The sequence below is a fragment of the Herpailurus yagouaroundi genome, unplaced genomic scaffold (genome assembly GCF_014898765.1).
Source record: "Herpailurus yagouaroundi ecotype Mexico unplaced genomic scaffold, PumYag 220, whole genome shotgun sequence".
NCBI lineage: Eukaryota > Metazoa > Chordata > Mammalia > Carnivora > Felidae > Herpailurus > Herpailurus yagouaroundi.
The window spans coordinates 5218647-5243546 of record NW_024412451.1 but is presented as its reverse complement, the minus strand read 5'-3'; the positions used below and the strand labels follow the sequence as shown (position 1 = coordinate 5243546).

The following is a 24900-nucleotide window of genomic DNA, read 5'->3' as shown; positions in this document are numbered from 1 at the left end:
TCCTTAAGGTCTGTTCAGGAAGGTGAACACCCCATTGAAAAAGCTGGAGCTGCTCCAGGGAGTCTGCCTAGAATGAAGATAGAGGCCCAGGATTCCACATCTTTACTGGCAAAAGCCATCTCTACTGAGACAGAACTTTCTGAGAGTGCCCAAGAAAGACAATCTTGGGAAGATAAGGGCATGGCTCCCTGGCCTGCGATGGTCTGGCTTTCAGAGTCCCAGGCTTTGGAGGCCCAGGTGGCAAAGGCTTAGGCCTGGGAGATGCAGGCTTCTGAGGCCAAGTACAGAGCTAGCCAGTCCAGGCACATCTCTGCATTGGAAGTGGCAGCTACCGGGGCACCTGGGTGGCTCAGTCGGTTGAGCGTCTGACTTCGGTTCAGGTCAAGATCTTGCAGTTCATGAGTTCAAGCCCCGCGTCAGGCTCTGTGCTGACAGCTCAGAGCCTGGAGCCTGCTTCGGATTCTTTGTCTCTCTCTCTCTACCCCTTCCCCCCTCATGCTTTGTCTCTCTCTCTGTCTCTCAAAGATGAATAAACGTAAAAAAAAAAAAAAAAAAAAAAAAAAAAGAGTGGCAGCTACCCTGACCCAGAAACCCTTATGTGGGAAGGGGCAGGTTGCAGAGAAGGAAAAGAGAGAGGCCTTTTTTAACCGTCCATGCTGGTCCAATAAGGTTGAGTACATCCTGACTCAGGTAGGCTACTCCATGAAGATGAGTGATCTCTGGCATGTTTTCTTCCTATGATCTCACAATGGAGGTTGTAAGTTTGGGGACCAGGAATCATGGATCCACAAGAGGCTTCAAACTCCAGGGTTTCTGAGATCTGTAGAGGCTGGAAATGTGGTACTCTGAGCAGGATAGGAGTCAGGTGCCTGAACACTTAGGATCATAAGAGGGTAGGGGTGCAGGGTATCAGAATATAAGGATGGTGGTCCAGGGTGGGGGTGGAAACTAGGCATCTGGGTCTTACAGAAACTAGGGGTGAAGGGGTACCTGGGACTATGAGGGATGTGGAAACAGTTGAGCCCTGATGCCTGTGGCCCTGAGGGAGGTCACGGGGCGGGGGAATGTGTTTTCCCGGACCCCCAAAGAAGTCTAGGCACTGAAAACCCAGGTGGTTCTCAGAGCCCTCCTGACTCCCTTGCACAGGCAGTTTTCTCATCATCTACATCTTCATGCTGTTCTTGATCGGGGTTCCTCTTCTATTCCTGGAGATGGCAGCTGGTCAGAGAATGCATCAGGGCAGCGTTGGTGTATGGAAGGTCATCAGCCCCTGGATTGGTGGTGTGGGGTATACCAGCTTCATGGTGAGGAGTCCTGGGCTGCCCCGGCCTACCCTTTACACCCCACTCGCACCCTGACCCTTGTCCTGGGATGGGTCCCATGACTTCACTTCCACAGGTCAAGTCTCTTCATTTCCCAGTCCTCTCTCTCTAATCCCCTCTTTTTTCCTGTTCTCATTCTTCCTCCCCAGCCACCTCCCTTGTGGCCCTCAGGTGTGCTTCATCACCAACTTATACTTGAATGTGGTCAATGCCTGGATCCTGTCCTACTTGGCCCAGTCCTTCCAGTTTCCAGGTCCATGGGAGAACTGTCCCTTATTGATGAACTCCAGTGAATTTGGTGAGGAAGAAGTGAGAGAGGAGGAGATGGGGAAAACAGCTGGAAGGGAATTTGGAAGAGGAGAAAGGAGTGAGGAGGGGTAAAGAAGAGGAAAATCTTAGAAAGAAGAAGAAATGGGAGGGAGAAAGAGATGGAGGAAGTGGGAGAAAGGCTAAAGAAAAGGGAGGGATCACCCTATCTAGCAGACGTGTCCAAAGACAGGTCCCCCCAGATCCTGAAGGACAACACCTTCCATGTACTTCTGGTACCTGCTGACCTTGAAGGCCTCAGACAGAATTGAGGATGGTGGGTCACCAGTCTTCAGTCTGAAATTGTTCTTATTGGTGTCCTGGTATCTTGTTAGCGCTTTCATTATTAATGGGCTCAAGTTCTCTGGAAACGTAAGCCACCATTGACGTTCTCAGATGCCTTAGACCTCATCTAATATTGTTATCACTGATCTCCTAATGTCTTGCTCCTTCTGGCCTTTTGCTCCCACCAGCCCTTGACCCTTGCTGAAAACTGTCTCCTCCTCACTTCTGACTCAGAACTTTTGATCCCTGTTGATTGTTGGTTGACCCCTCACTGGTACATGCTTGCTGATATGTCCCATTCTCAATTCAGGTAATGTATGTCTTGGTACCAGTCTCTTATTGCATCGTCCTCAGTTTCCTCATCTGTGTCTACTGCTCTAAGGGGCAGTATTTGGCCTTCAGTATTTGATGCTTTCCGAGGTAAAGTACATCTTCCTCACTCTGCTACCGGGCCTTGGCAGACTCCTATTGTCTATTTTTAGGGCATCCTTTCCCCCTTATTACCCCGTGTCCTTCCCCCCATACTTGCTAAGGTTCTCCTCTCCTTCTTTGACATTTCACCTTGTACTTGTCTTCCCCCTTTTAGATACCAACTATGTACAACATGGATGTATGGCATGAAGTAGGGAACCGGGTCTTGTTTGCCTTGTGTCTAGGCTTTGGCCTTGTCTCCTTATCCTCGCACATGTACCCATCCAGCAACTGTCTCATTGATGCCTTCGTCGTGACTCTGGTTAACCTGCTCAGCATGCTGCTGGTCACATCTTTTTACTTCTGTGTCCTGGGCTTTTGGGCCACAGTCATCACGCACCGCTGCAGTGAGAAGTAAGGCCAGCCCCTTAGTTGAGGGTGCCAGCGCCAGGGAACTACAAAACCTAAAGACCCTGACTTTCAACGTGCTACAGAGACTCCTGTCCACAGCTGGCAACAACAGGTGCACTTGCAAGTCTCTACTGTCCCGTGGAGCAAAACACAGAGACAGTAGAATCTCTGTCATATAATAATTTGCCCAGAGACTCTTTCTGGCCCTAGAAATCTTCAAACTCAGAGATTGCCAGCCATCCACTTCAGAGTACCACCACAGAGATAGGCTAAAAGTGGCAAACATTCAAGATTACTCTAGTCTCAGATACCATCTAAGAGCACACCTATATGGAGAACTTTCCACTTGCTGAATGTTTTCACTTTTAACTTTCAACTCCTAAGTTTAGGGATTTCTGTCAATCTGTCGCACTTAAACCCTAAAAGGACTCTCAGAACGAGATTTTTTATTGTCTGCTCACCCCTTGTTTTTCATTCTTTAGGCATTAGTTTCAAAAACACTCATCAGACATTTAGAAAGAACTCTTTGTGTACCACAGAGATGTGGACAGGTGAATCAGACCACAGTTCTTGCTTTCACTGAGTTTTCAGTTTTCAGAGGGAGGAGGTGGGGGAATTGCATAATCAGACAGTCACAGACTCATGATAACTAATAACAGGGGTGATGGGGAGTATAGAAGACAGAGCCTTTAATTCTGTCTGGGCTAGTCAGAGAAGGACTCCTAGAGGAGGCAAACCTAAGCTGAATTTGTCCCTATCCTAATCCATGTAAATAAGCACTCTTTTCTTCTAGAATTAACCCGGGAATATTCATGTGCTTATGTGCAAGAGTCCTCTGGGGTGTATACTTAGGAATGGAATTGCTGGGTAGGGTGCCCACACCTTTAGTCTTACTGTGTGTTGTCTCATTACCAAAATGGCTTATGATGTGTGAGAATTCTGCATATCCCACTTTCTGCACGTTTGATTACACTTGGTCACACTTTAAAATTTTTGCCAGTCTGGTGGGAGTGTAATGGTATTTTTTAATGTTTAAAAAACATTTTATTATGAGGTATTACCTACATATAGAAACACACATAAAACAACATATGCAGAATAAATAACTATAAAATAAACAGCACCCATGTTAACAACTAGAATGACCCATAGAAGATCTCTGTGTATCTCTAATTATAAACTCTTTCCTCACACCCACTGTCCTGGCTTTTATGGTAATTAGTTCTTTGTTTTTTTTTTATATTTTATTATCTACGTATGCATATCTAAGTACAATATAGTTTAACGTGTCCATTTATATAGTTTAATTTGTTCATTTACATATACATTCTCTTTGTATTCTTTTGTGTTTTACTTCTTTCATTTCAATGTGTGTTCATAAGATTCATCCATATAGTCTGTGCTTTTAATGCTGTATAATGTTCCAGTATGTGAACATCCCACAATTTATTTATCCATTATACTATTGACCATTTAGAGTCTTTCCAGTTTTGGGCTATTAAAACAATGCTGTTCTAAACATTCTTACACGTGTTCCTGATGTACTACACATGTGCTTACGTGTGTAGGGTATATATCTATGAGTGAGATTGTTGATGCCGAGTTCTATGTTACCGTGTGACAAATCACTCCGAAAGTAAATGGCTGAAACCAAGAATGATTTATTTTTTCTTAAGATTCTATGGGTTGGCTGGCAAGTTCTTCTATTGGGCTTGCATGGGTTAACTCGCATGTCTGCATTCAGCTGGGCCCAGCTGGGACTGCACCGCTTTGCTGTGTGCGGTGTTGACAGGGCTCGCTTGAGTGCTCTGGTCAGCTGGTGGGTCCGCAAGGCCTGCTGTTTCCGGGAGGCCTCTCTGTGTGGCTAGCTTGGGCTTCCTCATATGACAGCTCACAGAGAACCTAGGTGGAATCAGCAAAGTGTCTTGAAGCCTAAGCATGGGAATACTCTCATTGTCGTTGCTGCTACATTTCTTTAGTCAAAGGAAGTCACAAAGCCACCCCAGATTTGAGGGGTGGAGAAACAGACTTTACCTCTTGATGGGAGGAACTGCAAAATACTATGGTCATGTTTCTACCCCACGTATAGCTTCAGTGGATAATGCCAGGTTACCTTCCACAGTATTTAGGATTGTAATGGTCTTTCCTTCCACAGTATTATTAGGATTGTAATGGTCTTTCTATCTCTTGTTGCTGGTCTCACTGTCTCACACACACACACACACACACACACGCTTAATCTCCATGCTAGAATGCACAGCAAATAGTTACAGAATTGCTAGCTCATTCCATTGAGGAAACAAACATACTAATCCCCGAGTTCACTATTTGTTGACAACTTTTTGTCTTTATCCTGAATTTTATAGTTAAAATGCTGTGTTCAAAATTACTTGGGTAAGGGGCGCCTGGGTGGCTCAGTCGGTTGAGCGGCCGACTTCAGCTCAGGTCATGATCTCGCGGTCCGTGAGTTCAAGCCCCACGTTGGGCTCTGTGCTGACAGCTCAGAGCCTGGAGCCTGTTTCAGATTCTGTGTCTCCCTCTCTCTCTGACCCTCCCCCGTTCATGCTCTGTCTCTCTCTGTCTCAAAAATAAATAAACGTTAAAAAAATTTTTTTTAAAAATTACTTGGGTTAGTTCTTTTTCCTTCATTCAGTATGATTGTCACTTACTTGAAATACAGTTATGTTCATTTGTTTCTGTTTATATGGAATTTTAATGTCCTTCAAACTTTTATTTTAATGTGAAACATTAATATGGTTTCAAAAGAGAAAATTATACAAAGGGACACTCAGAAATTTCACCAGCACTTCAACCCATTTCTCATCCATCCCTTATAGGTAAACCGATCTCATTATGTTTTTATTTATCCTTCCTGTGTGTGTTTGTAAAAACAAAGAGAAAGATGTATATATTTTTATTTACCCTTCTTTTTATTTAAAAGGAAATTGTTTTGGGGCGCCTGGGTGGCTTGGTTGGTTAAGCGTCCGACTTGGGCTCAGGTCATGATCTCACGGTCCGTGAGTTCGAGCCCTGCGTCGGGCTTTGTGCTGACAGCTCAGAGCCTGGAGCCTGTTTCAGATTCTGTGTCTCCCTCTCTCTGCCCCTCCCCCGTTCATGCTCTGTCTCTCTCTGTCTCAAAAATAAATAAACGTTAAAAAAAAATTTTTTAAAGGAAATTGTTTTAAATGTTTATTCTTGAGAGAGAGAGAGAGAGAGAGAGAGAGGGGGAGAGAGAGAGAGAACGAATGGGTGGGGGCAGAGAGAGAGGGAGACACAGACTCGGAAGCAGGCTCCAGTCTCCGAGCTGTCAGCACAGAGCCTGATGCAGGACTCGAACTCACAACTGCGAGATCATGACCTGAGCCAAAGTCGGATGCTTAACCGACTGAGCCACCCAGGCCCCCCTTTTTACCCTTCTTTCTTATGCAGAAGTTAGTTTTTATCCTTTTTTCATTTAACACTATATCCTGGGAATCACTTTTCCATGTTAATTTTTTTCTTAGATGATCTAAGGCCTGGTGGTAGTGCCTGCCGTCCTGTAGATCAGTGGCTCCTCTATTCTTTAGAGTTCTCTTCACTCCTTAGTATGTAAGGCCTTGTTACAGTCAATAACTGGACACCATAAAAAGTCAAACCATTTTCTCTTTGAAAGATACCTGTGAAGATAATGAAAATGCATGTCCCAGTATTGGAGAAATTTATATGTTCTATACATTTATATTCAGAATATGTAAAGAACTCCTAAAACACACTAAGAGGACAACCCAACAAAAGTGTGCACTTAACTTTCTACAGTCTGTTTAGAATTAATACTTCAGGGGCATCTGCGGGGCTCAGTCAGTTAAGCATCTGACTTCAACTCAGGTCATGATCTCACAGTTTGTGAGTTTGAGCCCCACACTGGGCTCTGCCACTGGCAGTGCGGATCCTGCTTGGGATTCTCTCTCCCTCTCTCTTTGCCCCTCTCCTACTCACACATTCACTCTCTCTCTCAAAATAAATGAATAAACTTTAAAAAAATGTACTGTTTGCTGTTGGGCTCCATTTCTGATGAGGAATTTGTAGTCTTTGAGATTGCTGTTGCTGAATATGTAGTGTATCATTTTTCTCTGCCTCTTTCAAGATTTTTTAATGTTTAGTTTTCAGTTTGATTTAAAAAATTTTTTTAATGTTTATTTTTGAGAGAGAGAGAGAGTGAGCTGGGGAGGGACAGAGAGAGAGGGAGACACAGCATCCGAAGCAGGCTCCAGGGTCTGAGCTGTCAGCACAAAGCTCGACGTGGGGCTCGAACCCGTGAACTGTGAGATCATGACCTGAGCTGAAATCGAGAGTCAGACACTTCACTGACTTGAGCCACCCTGTGCCCCAACAAGTGCCATCCTTAATACCTATCACCCATCTAGACCATCTGATAAAGAGTTAGTATCCAAAATCTATAAAGAACTTATCAAACTCAACACCCAAAAAACAAACAACCTAGTTAAATGGGCAGAAGACATGAAGACACTTTTCCAAAGAAGACATCCACATGGCTAACAGACACATGAAAAGATGCTCTTTTTCCTTTGAAATACTTCCAAGCTTGTCTTTTATTATTTAAGCACAGCAAATATAATCTTCAACAATTCTAATATTTGGAAGTAACTTTAGGTCAATTTTTACTATGTTGTTTCTGATGGTTATTTTTCATGGTGTCTTCTTTTTGTGTACTTAATTGTCTCTTTGTCCTATTTATTTGACCATTATTTGTAGGAATTCTTAAGGCCTAGGATGAAGGTATATTCCTATAAATAGGACTTTTGTTTCTACCTGATGCATAGGGACATTAGAAAGAGACTACTTGAAACTCAGTTCTTGGCTTGAGTTCTTCAGACAACCAGGATCAAATATTTGGGCTGCACATCCAACCTAGGACTGACTTGGTTATGACATGTCAGGAACTTTATTTTTAAAAAAATTTTAATGTTTATTTATTTTTGAGTTAGAGAGAATGAATGAGCTGGAGAGAATCTTCACAGACTCTGAAGCAGGCTCCAGGCTCCGAGATGTCAGCACAGAGCCCGACACAGGGGCTTGAACTCACAGACTATGAGATCATGACCTGAGCCAAAGTGGGACGCTTACATGACTGAGTCACCCCGGCGCCCCCCAGAGTTTTATTTATTTTTTTATTTTTTATTTTTTGGAGTTTTATTTTTTAATGTTTATTTATTTTGAGAGAGAGAGAGAAAGTAAGTGATTAGGGGAGGGGCAGAGAGAGAGGGAGAGAGAGAAAATCCCAAGCAGTCTCCATGCTGTCAGTGCAGAGGCTAACATGGGGCTCGAACCCATGAGCTGTGAGACCATGACCTGAGCCAAAATCAAGAGTCGAGTGCTTAACCGACTGAGCCACTTAGGCACCCCATGTCAGCAACTTTAAAACATTTCCCTTTGTTCTGATCATTTCTGAAGCAGCCTTCTTTGGCATTCCCTGTCTTGTGGAAGGGTTGAGTGCAAGCTTCTGGTTCATTTTTATACTGAAGGTGTAGTAGCCCTTTGAATTGCGAGATTAGGGGAAGACCTTCTGGTCTGATTCTTACTTTGTGCAGGCTCTGGTGCTTTATAGCTGACCCTCATTCTCCTTTTATTTCTTAAAAGTCATAAAATTGGAAACTAGGGGTACAGTGCTGTATTTGGCTTTTACCTTTGGGAACAAGTTGCTTTGGAAGTCCCCTTTCCCCACTGTTTTTGTGTGCACTTCAATTTTTGTATAATAATTTCTCATTTTTTCAATATTTTAATTAAGAAGATTAAAAATATTTTTCAGACTTTTAACTTATTTACAGTGAGAAGGTTGATCCAAATATTTAGCTTGCCTATTACCAAAAGGACATACAGTATTTTGTTTTCTAAAATGTGATCAAACTATACTTAGTTCCCTGCACCTTGCATTTTGCTCTTAGCAGTAAGTTGTGTCAAGCCTTCTACTGCAGTTCGTGTAGAGCAATGAATTGGATTTTTAACGATCTGTAGGAATTGGTCAAGTGAAGAATGGTAGTGGGGTGAGGGTGGTCTTGGGCATGAAAGAGCATGGCCAGCCCTGAAATTGTAAGTAGTTAAGCGTGATTAGAGCATAAAATGTTCAGAGGATCATGGGAGGAAGATAAGGTAAATAGGTCAACAGGATTCAGATGAAAAAGTCCAAGCAGTTTCTCTCACTAGCTCACCTCCAGGGCAGCATTATGTACATGGTAATCTAAGTAAATGGTGCTTCCTGACATTCGGTAATGCAAAGCCTAGAAGATTGCCTTTTACCCACTAGTTAAGAAGAGAGCAAGGGAAGAGGTAGGTGGTGAATAAGACACCTGTCACTGCAGCAGATATCCCAGAGTTCCTGTGAAGATAATGCAAAACACTCCTCCTGGGCTTCCCCCATGGTCATAAGTTCTCCAGGCTCACATAAATTCATGATCCTGGAGGTGAGTACCTTCTAGGTTTCGCCTCAGGCTCTACCGTGCCTGGATCAATAATGCTAGGTTAGTGGTGCCCTTCCTTATCTAGAAGATAAGGGAAAAGGAGGTGATCTCCTGAGGGGCCAAATGGTCCTGTGTGATTCAACACCTTACCCCCAGGAATGCTGAAATGCTTGAGAAGCTGATAACCGTAGGGAAATTCCCTCTTGAGGCCCAGCCCCCTTCCAATCGGGTTGATAGCCCTACTCTGCCTTGACTCCTGGCTGGACAGCCTTCTCCAGCACATCAAGAGCATTGTCCTCAGCCACTTGAGTGACTGCAACTTAGAGAAGCAGTTTTTGAAGGTCAGTAAAAGTAGGTGAGCAGGGCGTGGAGTTACTCAAAGCCTTTTGTGAAACAAATTTCAGCTTTTGCTAGCACCAGAAAAACATCCCAGAAGCACCAGGATAACCTGCAGCCCAGATGATGCAGAGAACTAGAACTTGCAGAATGCCCTCCACGGGTAATGCCAGGTAGACTGGTTTTCCATGTCAGAGGGTCAGCTTGGAGATCTGATTTTCTCAGCGACCCACAGCTTTTAGGGAGTTTTCCAGGGAAGGTAGATAGTATCCTTGTCTGTATTTTTTTGTTAAGTCCAAGGACACTTTAACTCCTACCCTCTCTCCCCTCAACAGGTTAAGGAGGGCCCAAGCCTTGCATTCATGGCCTTCGTTGAAACCATGTCATTCATTCCTGGGTCTGTCTGCTGGTCTATCCTCTTCCTGTTTTTGCTGACATTGGGGCTGAGCACAATGGTAGGGATCATGCAGGGCGTCCTAACCCCACTCCAGGACACCTTTTCTTCTTTCAGGAAATACACAAAACAGCCTACCGGTACTCTGACCAATGCCCTACTCCTACCAATGGCCCTGATTTATCTGAGACTCTTACCCAGCTCAGGTCTATAACCTATGCTTAGCCCTTGTCACCCAACTAGACTTCTGACTTTGATCCCATCCAGTGTTCCCTCCAGTGGTTGTCTTTGGGCTCATGTTCCTGTGTGGCTTCTTCTTCACTCGACCTTCAGGCATCTACTTCATCAGCCTGCTGAATGAATACTGAACAGTCCTCCCCATCATCATCATCATCATCATCATCATATTTTTTTTTAAATTTTTTTTTTCAACGTTTATTTATTTTTGGGACAGAGAGAGACAGAGCATGAACGGGGGAGGGGCAGAGAGAGAGGGAGACACAGAATCGGAAACAGGCTCCAGGCTCTGAGCCATCAGCCCAGGGCCTGACGCGGGGCTCGAACTCCCGGACCGCGAGATCGTGACCTGGCCGAAGTCGGACGCTTAACCGACTGCGCCACCCAGGCGCCCCCATCATCATCATATTTGAAAACATGGCTGTGGGCTGGGCCTGTGGAGCCAGGAGGTGATAGCTTGGGTCTATAGGGAAGGTTGACCCCTTTCTGGTTGCTTCTGTTGTCACCCAGCTAGAGTGATGCAGGGACTCTTAACCTCAGGGCCTTCGGAGAAACATGTTTATTCATTCATTTAACATATTTCTTGAGTGCTTAATATGTGCCAAGCACTGTTTTAATCACCAAGGTTATTGAATAAAACAAGCATCCCTGTCCTCAAGGAATTTATATTCTAGTGCTGGTGATAGGCAGTAACCAGATGAACGAATAAAAATCAGGGGCGCCTGGGTGGCGCAGTCGGTTAAGCGTCCGACTTCAGCCAGGTCACGATCTCGTGGTCCGGGAGTTCGAGCCCCGCGTCAGGCTCTGGGCTGATGGCTCAGAGCCTGGAGCCTGTTTCCGATTCTGTGTCTCCCTCTCTCTCTGCCCCTCCCCTGTTCATGCTCTGTCTCTCTCTGTCCCAAAAATAAATAAACGTTGAAAAAAAAAAATTTTTTTTAAATGTCAGGTGGTGACAATTGACAGGAGAAAATCAAAAGGTAAAGTAAAATGATCAAGAATGGGAGTATGTGTGGGTGCTAATTTAGGTTGGATTGCAGGGAAGGCCTCTCTGATAAGGTGACATTTGAGCAGACTCCTGAAGGAAGTGAAGGAAGGAGCCATGATTTTGAGGAAGTGTTCCAAGTAGAGGAAACACTGAGTACCAAGGCAAGAGGAAGCATCATGCCTGGAATTTTTGAGGAGCAAGGAGATCGGAGAGGTTGGAGTAGAATGTTCCAGAGAGATAACAGGAGATCAAGGAAGACCTTCTAAGCTATAGCAGTACTTAGTTTTTTTTCTGCAGCACGAGAGGAGGCATTGGAAGGTTTTGAGCAGGGGAGTGACATCGTCAGATTTATTTAAAAAAATACCCATGACTGCTGTGTGAATAGACTATGAGGAGTCAGGAGTGAAGCAAGGAGAACAGTTGGGTGCTATTGCAATATTCCAAAGAAAAGACAAAGAGAAGGGCCTTCGTGGCCAAAAGACCCCACTTGGATATTTATTGCAATTGAGAACATGCAATAAAGGAGTTGGATACATGGGCTTGAAGAAACTAAGAAAAGTTCCCCCCGAGGGTCAAGTGTTGCTGCCTTTTCCAGTCTGAGCTGGTTAGTATGGATACCCAGCATGTAGAAGAGTCCCTCACACATCATAAACATTTTCATATTCATGGAATGAATGAAAGGGACTTGGCCTTTATCCCAAGGGCATTAGGTACCCATGAACAATTTTGAGCAGTAGAGAAATGTTTGAAAATTTTTCTTGGGTCGCGATGCAAGACTGACTAGGGAGAAGATAAGAGAGGATGAGTCTTGAGCTGAGGCAGAGTTTGGGAGATGAAGTAGAATACTTGAAAGATGCTAAGGTTGGGCTGCCCTCCACCCCCAAGGCTGGGTGAGGCCTGACTAGGCCTCCCACAGTCTTGTGGCCCTTCCTCCCAGGTTCCTTGAAGACTTTGCGATCATGTGGGGACCCCTCATCTCTCTCATCCATTGGCTGTGGTGCTTTCCCTGTCCCGTTGTGCTGCTAGCCCTGTTTGTGATTACTCTGATTCATCTGTCTCTGAAGACTATCACCTATGTGGCCTGGGACTCAGTGTGAGCTTCTTTCCCTAGACACTAGACCTTGCTAGAGAGTGGGGGCCAGATCTTTCAATCCACTCATGGCCTAAAGATGCTATCGTCTCATTCTCTGACTCCCTGAAGACTGGTCATCTGCCCTGGTTCCTATCCCACCCTTCCCTTCTACAGTCCTCACTTTTCTGGGAACTTTGATGTTCTGAACCCCTTTCCCATCTTTCCACAGTCAAAAGAGGTGCTTCACCAATACCCATCATTGGGGCTTCTTGCAACGATTGCCCTTTTTCTCACTGTTATCCTCCCCATCCACACATATTTTGCATACTGCCTCACCCACAGGATTCCCTTCAATCCCACAAGCCAGGGTAAGCCTATGGTATCTTCCAAATCCTTACCCTTCATCCAGCCAATGCCCGTTAAAGAGGTCCAAAAGTAGGAAATCCTGTGAGGTGATAATCAAGTTGCTGATCAACCTGTTGTATGTATGTATGAACTTCATTCATTTGACTTGACATCACACATTCCTGGAAATAGCATAAGAGGCAGCTCATACCAACTTGCAACTGTTGATGTCCCCAGACACAGAACTGCTATTATTCCCAAAAGTAGAGGCATAATTTGGTGGACACATGGGGCCTGACTTTGCATCCCCCCTCTCAGACCCCATCCTTCCTGGTTACCACTGTCACTGTGTTTTCCCCATCCCCTTCCTCAGTATATACACACGCCCATGATATTCACTATTTGTCATGTCTACCAAATCTGCTTCTTGACTGATCTGTCCAGCTCCTGGAAGGAAACTGGAGGAGTAATGTTGTTGGTCAATAAATCAGTCCACCAGGACTAAGTCCTGGGTGTCAGCGATTTTTTTTTTCTATAAATGTCTTTTTCCCAAAAGTCTTCCATTCTTTTGAGAGCCAAATGTCCAGCCTAGAGTTCCTGCCCTATCCTTGTCATGGCAAATTCAGATCTAGGGATTGGCCTTTAGCCAAGGGAAACATGGGAAATGGGGTTTCAGCTAAGATGGAAAGGATATTAATCACTTGCCAATGGGACATGGTAATCATATATGAGTCTAAAAATTTTATTTTTATTTTTTTAAGTTTATTATTTTGAGAGAGAGACAGAGTGGGGGAGGGACACAGAGAGAGAGAGGGATAGAGAAGATCTCAAGCACTCTCTGCACTGTCAGCACAGAGCCTGATGCAGGACTTGAACTCATGAGCTACCAGATCATGACCTGAGCGGAAACCAAGAGCTGGACACTTAACCGACTGAGCCACCCATGCACCCCTAAAAATTATTTTTAAAAAGGCTCCAAGACTGTGAATCAACACAAGTGGTTTAGGGAACTACCTACTGCTGAGCCCACTAGGGCCCCATATCTACGTGGTAGGAGACCTGGCAGGTTTTACTACAGGGCTAAGTCAAATGAATTTGCCTAGTGGGTGATGACGAGCGGGTCTCTCAGAACTTCCGGAGGGGTGAGTCCACAACTGAGCTGACGTACTTACCAAAAGGAGATAGGGGTCAGTCAGCGACTGGGATTGGGAGCTGTGGGTAGAGGTGGTTGGGATTCCTGAAGATCCAGGGAATGGGTTTCCCTTAAGTACTCAGAGATCTCAGTATTTCGGATTGCTCAGCTACCACAGGGTAGTTGCCTCTACGTAACTTTCCGTGATTAAGGAAGAAAAAGCAGACATCCCAACCATTGGCGGGTGGGACTCGAGGGGTGGGCCTGGTAAACAGGAAGAGGTGTGGTCCCGGAAGTCTCTGGACCTCCGGTGTTTCTCGCTGGTCAAGCTTGGAAGATCGGGGTCATCACCCGTTGGCTCCTGTACCTTGTAGCCCCGCCCCTCACTTTCCTTCGCCACACCCCCCACCCCCATCCAAACGATCTGTCTGCTGGAAGCTTGGTGCTATTGAGTTGGGTAAGGCGAAAATCAGCGGAGGCAGTCGTCTTCTCATGATCAAATAGTCTTGAGTTTTAAACCGCCTTCCTTTTGGGAACGCAGGTGTTCATCCTCCCTTCTGCCTCCCCATCCAGTTCTCAGCTTTGGGAATGGAACCTGCGTGGGGGAGGGGATTGAAAAGTAGGGGCCTACCGGATAAACGGATAGGGGTGGAATGAGGATCTTGGGGTGTCTCCTCCCATTTTCAATTTTTATATTCTCCAGCTACTTGTTGAATGTCCTTTGGTACCTAACTGCAAGGTGGTTTGCAATGCGAATATCTCACACTGCTGTAGGGGCTCCTGATTAGAGATAGACCAATTTCTATCATAGACTCCTCTCTATTAGATAGCTCTAGGGATCCTACTGTCGAAAGTCGAGTTTCGTAGCACCCTTGCGTGTGATGAGCAGTTTCTTCAGCACTGCTCTTGGGAATCTCCGGCCTCATTAGACAAAAATGGAGCCCCGTCCCTTGGTACAGTACCTTATATGAGAATGGTATGAGACACAGCTATTGTCATCCTTAATTTTCATCAGGAGACCCAGAAGAAAGAGGGGTTTACACGGTGAGTCAGGGTAGCCTGATACAGATTCTTGCTGTGGCTTCTGGTCCTTCTATTTCGGAAATGTTCAAACATATGTAAAAGAATAACTTAATGAATTCCTTTGTACTCATCACCCATCTTGTGACCAACTGGCGACCAGTCTGGTTTCAACTTACCTCCTCCCACTGAAAGCCTCCCCATTATTTTGAAGCAGATCCCAAATTTATCATTTCATCTGTAGGTATGTCCATAAATATCTGTAAAACATAAGAACCCTTTAAAAACAAAACCTGACAAGGGGCATCTGTCAGTTGAGCGTCTTACTTCAGCTCAGGTCCTGATCTCCTGGTTTGTGAGTTCGAGCCCCATATAGGGCTTTCTGCTGTCTGTGGGGGGCTCGCTTCCGAACCTCTCTCCCCCCTCTCTGCCCTTCCCCTGCTTACTCTCTCTCAAAAATAAAAAATAAACATTTAAAAAATCCCCACAAACACCTGACAAAACTATTATCACACATAAAATAAATAACAGTACTTTTTAATACCATCAAATATCCAGTCAGTAGTTAGATTTTCCTGGTTGTCTCATATATATATGTATATGTATATATATACATATACATGTATATACATATATATACATATGCATATACACATATATACATATATGCATATATATGCATATATATATATATACACATATATACATATATATTTTTTTTTTCTGGTAGCTTTATCCTTTTTAACAGCTTTCTTCTTAACCTTTTTTTTTTTTTTTTTTTTTTTTTTTTACGTAATTCTACATCCAAGGTGGGGCTCAGCTTATGACCGGGAGATGAAGAGTCACATACTCTACTGACTGAGCCAGCCAGGTGCCCCTTAACAGCTTTGTTCAGATGTAATTCACCTACCATACAATGCACACCATACAATTCACACATTTATTTATTTATTTATTTATTTATTTATTTTTTAATTTTTCAACGTTTTTTTATTTATTTTTGGGACAGAGAGAGACAGAGCATGAACGGGCGAGGGGCAGAGAGAGAGGGAGACACAGAATCGGAAACAGGCTCCAGGCTCCGAGCCATCAGCCCAGAGCCTGACGCGGGGCTCGAACTCACGGACCGCGAGATTATGACCCGGCTGAAGCCGGACGCTTAACCGACTGCGCCACCCAGGCGCCCCACAATTCACACATTTAAAATGTACAATTCAGTGGCTTGTAAAGTATGGCAGGGTTGTGTACCCATCACCACAGTCTATTTTAGTACATTTCATTACCCCCAAAAGAAACCCCCCTCCCTTTTGCTGTCACCCCAAATGCTTCAGCCTCCAACCTCAACCTTAGACAACCACTAATCTACTTTTGTTTCAACAGAGTTGCTTATTCTGGACATTTCATATAAATGAGATCATACAATACATGTAGTCCTTTGTGACTGGCCTGCACAGAGCATAATATTCAAGTTTCATCCCTGTATAGCATATTATCAGTATTTTATTTCTTTTTATCACCGAATATTCCATTGTATTGATATACTACATTTTATTTATCCAGTTGATGGACATTTGAGGTTGTTTCCACTTTGGGGCTATTATGAATAATGCTGTGATGAATATTCATGTACAATTTTGGGGGTGGGGGGACATATGTTTTTCTTTCTCTTGGCAGATACTTAGGAGTGGAATTGCTCGATCGTGTCCCAACTCTGTTTCACTATTTGAGAGACTGTCTCAGAACTTTTTTAGATTGTTTGAATCATCATCCAAGTAAAATTCGTATGTTGTAATTTGTTGCTGTATCCATGAAGAATCTTTTGGGGTACTTGGTGGCTCAGTTGGTTAAGAATCAGACTCTTGATTTTGGCTCAGGTCATGATCTCACAGTTCGTGGGACTGAGCCCCATGTCAGGTGGCACGCTGACAGTACAGAGCCTGTTTGGGGTTCTCTCCTACTCTCTCTCTGCCCCTCCCTGCTCAATAAATAAACTTAAAAAAAATTTTTTTTAAATCTTTGTTTATTTTTGAGAGAGAGACAGCGTGTGAACAGGGGAGGAGCAGAGAGAGAGGGAGACACAGAATCTGAAACAGGCTCCAGGCTCTGAGCTGTCAGCACAGAGCCTGATGCAGGGCTCAAACTCACGAACTGAGATCATGACCTGAGCCGAAGTCGGACACTCAACCGACTGAGCCACCCAGGTGCCCCTAAATAAACTTTTTTTTTTTTTAAAGAATCTTTTGAGAGAGGGAGGCAAACCAGAAGAGACTCTTTTTTTTTTAATTTTAATAAAATAGTTTTATTTAACCCAAGATTGCCAAAACATCATTTGAACATGTGACCAATATAAAAATTGAGACATTTTATATTTTACTAAGTCTTCAAAATCCAGTGTGTATTTAAAACTAATAAGCACATCTCAATTTGAACACTAAATTTTTACCAGAAAATATTTGATCTGTATTTAAATTTCCTAAAATCCACATGTGAAAAAGTAGATTCACATATCCAGGTTGTTCTAAACATACTTAAAAAGTTCTCTAGTAACTGAATCAAGTAGAAGTTTTTAAATTATATTTAAATTAGTTAAAAAGTCACTTTCTTAGTCACACCAGCTACATTTCAAGTGCTTGTGAGCTACATGTGACTAGTGACTGTTAAGTCTATACTGTTAAGTAATATACCTTCTTGTATATTACTATCTACTTTTTATTTCTATTTAGCTTTTTATCACTTAAAACAAATCTGAACCTTTTAAACTTTATCTATTTTGTTGGTTATGTATATATTCCAGTGGTTAATCTGATTTTGTGCCAAAGAGACTCTTAAATACAGAGAAAAAACTGAGGGTGTTTGGGAGTGTGGGGGAGAGGGGAAAATGGTTACGGGCATTGAGGAGGACACTTGTTGGAATGAGCATTGGGTGTTGTATGTAAGCCAATTTGACAATAAATTATATTCATAAAAAAAGACTCTTTTAATCTATAGATCTCCTGCCCTCTTTTCCCCCTCTCTGCAATATATTTAGTGATGAAACTGGGTTATTTGTCCTGTAGTTTCTAACCATCTGGAATTTGCTGCTTCCCTCCCTGTGGTGTCATTTAATATGTTCTCTGTTCCCTGGCTTTCTTATGAATTGGTAGTTAGGGCAAGAGGTTGATTCGTTTTAGGGTCAGTATTCTGTCAGGAATACTTCATGAATGGTTTCATATGCTTCTGTCAGGAGGCAAAAACTCTCTGGATGTTCTCTCTTTTTGTCATGTGAGCAGCCATGAATAGTCATTGTCTAGATACACATATTCATTAGAGATTATGAAATGGTGGTATTCCAGCTTTATCATTCCTTTTTTTTTTTTTTTTTTAGCTGGAATACTTCTAGAAAGAGAAACTTCCCTTTACCAAACATTTGTTGCCCTGGCATACAGTTTGTATGAGGAAAGCAGAATAAACTTTGATTCTTTCCTCTCATTTGCCAGCTTAAAAAATGAATTTATTGCCTAATACTCTGCAAAAATGGTCATTGAGTTTTTTCTTTTTAGCATCTCTCTGGACTCATAGATTTACATATATTTGATGTATTTCCATCCATTGCAGCTATTCTTTTTTAATTTTTAAATGTTTTTTTAATGTTTTATTTATTTTTAACAGAGAGAGAGAGAGAGAGAGAGCAAGCATGAGTGGGGGAGGGGCAGAGAAAGAGGGAGACAACAGAATCCGAAGCAGGCTTCAGGGTCTGAGCTGTCAGCACAGAACCCGATGCGGGGCTCAAACTCACAGACTGTGAGATCATGACCTGAGCCAAAGTTGGACGCTCAACCGACTGAGCTACCCAGGCGCCCCTATTCTTTTTTAATTTTTAAATTTTTTTAAAATTTATTTTTGAGAGAGAGAGAGAGAGAGACAGAGCATGAGCATGAGCAGGGGAGGGGCAGAGAGAAAGAGGGAGACACAGAAGCCAAAGCAGGCTCCAGGCTCTGAGCTGTCAGTACAGAACTCAACGTGGGGCTCAAATCCGTGAACCATGAGATCATGACCTGAGCTGAAGTCGGCAACTTAACCGACTGAGCCACCCAGGCGCCCTTGCAACTATTCTTATTGATGCTCAAATCATCTCATTTTTGGCACATGGAAGCATCTTCAGTTTGACTCCTGCGTCCTTTTGACAAGACCACAGAAGTATATAATAATTTCTTTGATTTCTGGTATGACCTTCTGGTCTAGGATTAATTTGTACATTTCATACCCAGCTCTGAAATCTGCTATTTTTCTAAGGATACTTAGTTCCTTTTGATGGGAAGTGGTATTTAGAGATCACAATTTTGTGCTAGGGGTGTTCGTTGCTACTGCATTGCTCATTGTTTCTAGGTCTTTTCAATAGATAGAGCTAGGAAGTAGTCTTCTAAGGTTAAATACATCATAAATTCATACTTATTTTTTCAATTCAAATTCAGGATTATAGGGTTTTTACTTAGCTTCTCAGATCTTACATTTACATATTTTCCTGTCATGTGGTCTGATGCTCTTGATGTTTCTCAGCTAGAAGTTGGTGCCCACAAGCCCTCACACTCATTGTTTCCCAAATTGAACTCATCATTGTCTCTATCAATTTTCGCATCCCCAAACCTACAAATCCACCTGTGTTCCCACCTAGGGAGCAGGGCAGGTGGACCTAGAGCCTAGGCAGGCAAATTGAGGCAAAACATGTTTTAGGACTCTAGGTGGTAGGGTTTGTAGACCTCTAATATGGAAATGTCCACATGTCCCGTCACTGGTATAGGTGTCCAGGGCAGCAAGACTAATCCCAGACCCAGTGACTGGTAGAGTGTTGTTGCAGTCTCTGTCTTGAGCAGCTTCTTGGCCTGGTAAGAAAAATATAGCATTTAGAGACAAAGAAATCTGTGTGTGTTTGTTTATTATATCAAACCCTTAGGTAGTTCCATGACCTTTAGCAAGTCACTTTCTCTCCTTCGTCTTAGCTTTCTTATCTGTCAAATGGAGACGGGGAATTAATCCCACAGATTTCTTGGAGAAACTAATTTTTTACTATTCTTATTTTATTATTTTTTAAAGTAATCTCTACACCCAACACAAGGCTCGAACTCACAACCTTGAGATCAAGTGTCATAGCCCTACTGACTGAGCCAGCCGGGTGTCCCAGAATGTCATTTAAATGCAGTCATGCTGTATGTAGCCTTTTGAGTCTGGTTTCTTTCATTTTGCATAATATGCATGAAATTCATGGATGTTGTTCATTGTATCAATATTCCCTGTTCTTTTTTTTACTGCTAATATTGCATTTCATGAATGTACCGTTTATCTTTTATTCAGTAATTGAAAGACATGTGGGTTTTTCCAGTTTGGGCGATCATGAATAAAGTAGCTATAAACATTGGCATACAGGTTTTTGTGAACAAAACTTCTTGGGAAAATACCTAGGAGTGGTACTGCTGGGTTATATGGAAAGCATATGTTTAACTTTTTTAAGAAACTGTGACTCTTTATGGCTCTACCATTTTGTATTCCATTTTTTCCAATTTTCTTAGTGTGGGAAAATACATATAAAACTTAAACCATCTTAACCAGTTTGAAGTGGTATTAAATACATTAATAGTTTTTACAACCATCACTACCATCTGCCTCCATATTTCCTTCATCCTGTAAAACTGAAACTGTGTACATTACACAATAAATCCCTATTATTCCACCCTCCACAGTCCCTAGCAATTACTATTCTACTAGTGTTTGTCTCCATGATTTTGATTATTCTAAGTACGTTATATAAGTAGAATCATGCAGTCTTTGTCTTTTTGTGACTGGCTTATTTCACTTAGTATAATCCTCAAGGTTCATCCATGTTGTAGCATATGTCAGAATTTCCTAACTTTTTTTTTTTTAATTTTTTTTTTCAACGTTTATTTATTTTTGGGACAGAGAGAGACAGAGCATGAACGGGGGAGGGGCAGAGAGAGAGGGAGACACAGAATCGGAAACAGGCTCCAGGCTCTGAGCCATCAGCCCAGAGCCCGACGCGGGGCTCGAACTCAAGGAGCGCGAGTTGTGACCTGGCTGAAGTCGGACGCTTAACCGACTGCGCCACCCAGGCGCCCCGAATTTCCTAACTTTTTAAGGCTGTATAATATCCCATTACATTGATTTACTGCATTTTGCTTATCCATTTATCCCTCAGTGGACACTTGGATGGCTTACGTATTGTAGCTATTGTGAATAATGCTGCTGTGAACATGGGTGTAGAAAAATATCTTTGAGACCCTGCTTTCAGTTATTTTGAGTATATAACCGGAAGTATAAATGCTAAATCATATAGTAACTGTGTTTTTAATTTTCTGAGGAATTGCCGTACTGTTTTCTGCACAGCAGCTGTACCATTTTTCAGCCACCAACAGAGCATAGGGGTTCCAATTTCCCCACATCCCCACCAATACTTGTTCTTTTCTTTTTTTTCCTTTTTTCTTTTCTTTTTTGTACACTAGACATATTAACGAGCGTGAGATAGTGTCTCATCATAGTCCTTTGCCCATTTTTGAATCAGATTGTAGAATTCTCTATATATTCTGGATATGAATCCCACATCAGATATATGATTTCACAAGTATTTTCTTTCATTCTATGGGTTTCATTTTGACTCTGTTGGCATTATCTTTTGATAAGTGAATTGGAACATTTTTTCATGATATCTAACTTATTTATATGTTTTTTTGTTGCCTGTGCCTTTGGTGTCATATCCAAGAAATCATTGCCAAATCCAATGTCATGAAGATTTTTCTCTATGTTTTTTTCTAATAGTTTTACAGCTTGAGGTCTTATATTTAGGTCTTTGATCCTTTTTGAATTAATTTTCATATGTGGTATTAGATAAGGGTCCAACTTCATTATTTTGCACGCAGATATCCAGTTTTCCCAGCACCATTTGTTGGAAAGACTATTCTTTTCCTATCAGATGGTCTTGGTGCCATTGTCAAAAATCATTTGACCGTGTATGCAAAGAGCTCTCCATTCTATTTTATTGGTTTATATGTCTGTCTTTATGCCAGTACCACAGTGTTTTGATTACTGTAGCTTTGTGTACTAAGTTTTGAAATCAGAAAGTATGAGTCCTTCATCTTTTTTCTTCTTTTTTTAAAAATTAAATTAAATTATTTTTATTTTTATTTATGAGAGAGAGAGACAAAGCATGAGCAGGGGAGGGGCAGAGAGAGAGGGAGACACAGGATCCAAAGCAGACTCCAGGCTCTGAGCTGTCAGCACAGAGCTTGATGTAGGGCTCGAACTCACAAACCGCAAGATCATGCAGATGCCTCTTTGTTCTTCCTTTTTAAGATTGTTTGACTGTTCAAGATCCCTTGAGATTCCATAGGAATTTTAGGATGGAAATTAAAATTTCTATTTTTAAAAAGTCACTGGGATTTTGATAGGGACTGCCTTAAATCTGTAGATTACTTTGGATAGTATTAACATCTTAAAAACATTGTCTTCCAGTTCATGAATATGAGATGTTTCTCTTTATTTATGTCTTCTTTAATTTCATTCAGCAATATTTTATAGTTTTCATTGGATAAGTGTTTCACTTCCTATTGTGTTAATTTCTAAATATTTTATTCTTTTTGATGCTATAGTAAATAGAATTGTTTTCATAATTTCCTTTTCAGATTATTAGCTGTCTGTATACAGAAATGCAACTGATTTTTGAGTGTTGACTTTGTATCCTGCTACTTTGCTGAGTTCATTTATTAAAGTTTTTTAAATAAAATCGTTAGATTTTGAACTTAAAATATCATACCATCTATGAACAGAGATAACATTACTACTTCCCTTACAATTTGGATGGCTTTTTAAATTATTTATTTATTTATTTATTTTTGGGTGATCACATTTATTGAAAGGGTTGGAAAAAAATTGAATGCACTTTAGTGTAAGAATTTTTGAGTTATCTGCAAATCAACTCATTTCAGGAGTGGAAGGATCCTTGGTCATTTCTTAATATCAAAATTTACACAGGTTTCTCTTTTGAATGTCTTCTACATTTAAAGAGGCAATCGTACAAAGTCTTCCATATTCCATACGTGATAAATTCTTTGTTTCAGCCAATTCTTTTAAAAAAAACCTTTATGTTTATTATTTATTTTTGAGAGACAGAGTGAGAGTGGGGAGGGGCAGAGAGAGGAAGACACAATCTGAAGCAGGCTCCAGGCTCTGAGCTGTCAGACCAAACCCCGCTGCGGGGCTTGAACCCACAAACCGTGAGATCATCACCTGAGCCGAAGTCAGCCACTTAACCTATTTATTGAGCACCCCTGTTTCAGCCAATTCTTAATGGAGGGCAACTAGTACAACATCTCCTGGGACAAAGAGCATCAGAATATTCCATTTTGTGTATATACATACACACACACATATCTTTGTATGTTTCCTCATCAATTTCTATGGTAATCACAGTTTCTTCCACATCTCTCAACATTGTATTTACATCCTGATCATAAACATGTAGTCTTCCTTGAAACTCTCTGTTGTTTCTCATTTTCATATAAATTCACTCATCAAGGCCAAGCCTGATGAGATCCAGGGCTCTTCTACAAGTGCTGGTAGTTTGTTGATGGTCCACATTGTCTGCCATGTTTCAAACCCTGAACCCTTTCCCCTGGATGCCTTTTACTTCTTCTTGCCTAAGTGCTCTGGCCAGAACTTCCAGTACTGTGGTGAGTAGAATGGTAAAAAGAATGAATAGAATAGAATGGTGAAAGTGAGCATCCTTGCCATGTTCCTGATCTTAGTAGGAAAGCCTTCAGTCTTTCACCAGTAATGTTTACTGCAGGTTTTTCATATATGACTTTTATTATGTTGAGGTAGTTTCCTTCTGTTACTAGTTTGTTGAATATTTTATGAAATAATGTTGAATTTTGTTAAATTCTTTTTATGCATCTATTGAGATGATCATGATTTTTAGCTTTCATTCTGTTAGTGTTGAATCATCATTGTGTTCCAGGAATAAATCTCTCCTTGTCATGGTGTATTATCCTTTCAATATGCTGCTGAGTTCAGTTTGCTCATGTTTTATTGAAGGCTTTTGTGTCTATATTAATCAGGGATATTGGTCTGTAGTTTTCTTTTCTTGTAATATTTTTGTTTGGGTTTGGTATCATGATAATGTTGACCTCATAAAATGAGTTAGAAATTATTTCCTTCTCTTCAGTTTTTGGGAAAACTGAGAAGGATAAATACTAGTTTTTCTTTAAATGTTTGGTTTATTGGGGTGCCTGGGTGACTCAGTCAGTTAAACATTGCACTCTTGATTTTGGCTCAGGTCATGATCTCAGAGTCATGAAATCGAGTGTTGGGCTCCACACTGGGTGTGGGACCTGCTTAAGATTCTCTCTCTCTCTCTCTCTCTCTCTCTCTCTCTCTCTCTCTCTCTCCTCATGCTCTCACTCTCTCTCTCTAAAAAAATAAATTAAATTAAAAAATTAAAAAATAAATGTTTGATATATTTCATCAGTGAAACCATCAGGTCCAGGGCTTGTTGTTGTAAGATTTTTTTTTTGAAAGACTTTGTTTTGTTTTGTTTTGTTTAGAGAGACGGGGGAGAGTATGTGCAAATGGGGGAGAGGGGCAGAAAGAGAGAGAGAGAAAGAGAGAGAGAGAGAAAAGCTCCACACTCAACATGAATCCCTATTTGGGGCTTGATCCCACAACTCTGGGATCATGACCTGAGCTGAAATCAAGAGTCGGATGCTCAACATGCTCAACCAACTGAGCCACCCAGGCGCTCCTTGAAAGATTTTTTATTAGTGATTCAGTCTTCTTTCTAGTTACATCTAGTCAGATTTTCTGTTTCTTTGTGAATACGTTTTGGTGGTTTTGTGTTTCCAGGAATTTGTCCATTTCACCTAGGTTATATAGTTTGTTGGTATGTAATTGTTCATGATACTCTCATAATCCTTTTTATTTCCATAAATAGGATTTCCATAGAATAAGTTGTGTCCCCACTTTAATTTCTTTTTTTTTTTAATTTTTTTTCAACGTTTTTTATTTATTTTTGGGACAGAGAGAAACAGGGCATGAACGGGGGAGGGGCAGAGAGAGAGGGAGATACAGCATCGGAAACAGGCTCCAAGCTCCGAGCCATCAGCCCAGAGCCTGACGCGGGGCTCGAACTCCCGGACCGCGAGATCGT

The 24900-nt window shown here is 41.9% G+C and overlaps 1 protein-coding gene and 2 pseudogenes across 7 annotated transcripts in view; 2 read left to right on the top strand and 1 right to left on the bottom strand.

Annotated features, from left to right (window-relative positions):
• The window catches only part of LOC121018764 (orphan sodium- and chloride-dependent neurotransmitter transporter NTT5-like), a 58660-nt gene that overhangs the window by 8307 nt on the left and 25453 nt on the right, over positions 1–24900 (top strand). For 2 of the 7 annotated variants that reach the window (XM_040457705.1, XM_040457700.1), the window contains exon 1: positions 13494–14148. The exons of 2 other annotated variants lie outside the window; for them this stretch is intronic. The gene's annotated coding sequence lies outside the window, so the exon portion shown is untranslated. Of the gene's footprint in view, positions 1–13492; positions 14149–14518; positions 14736–24900 lie in introns of those variants that run through there. 3 more of the 7 variants (XM_040457707.1, XM_040457706.1, XM_040457702.1) reach the window with 3 other exon arrangements.
• On the top strand, positions 565–12605 carry LOC121018888 (orphan sodium- and chloride-dependent neurotransmitter transporter NTT5-like; annotated as a pseudogene).
• LOC121018765 (U6 snRNA-associated Sm-like protein LSm3) lies at positions 22929–23514 on the bottom strand (annotated as a pseudogene).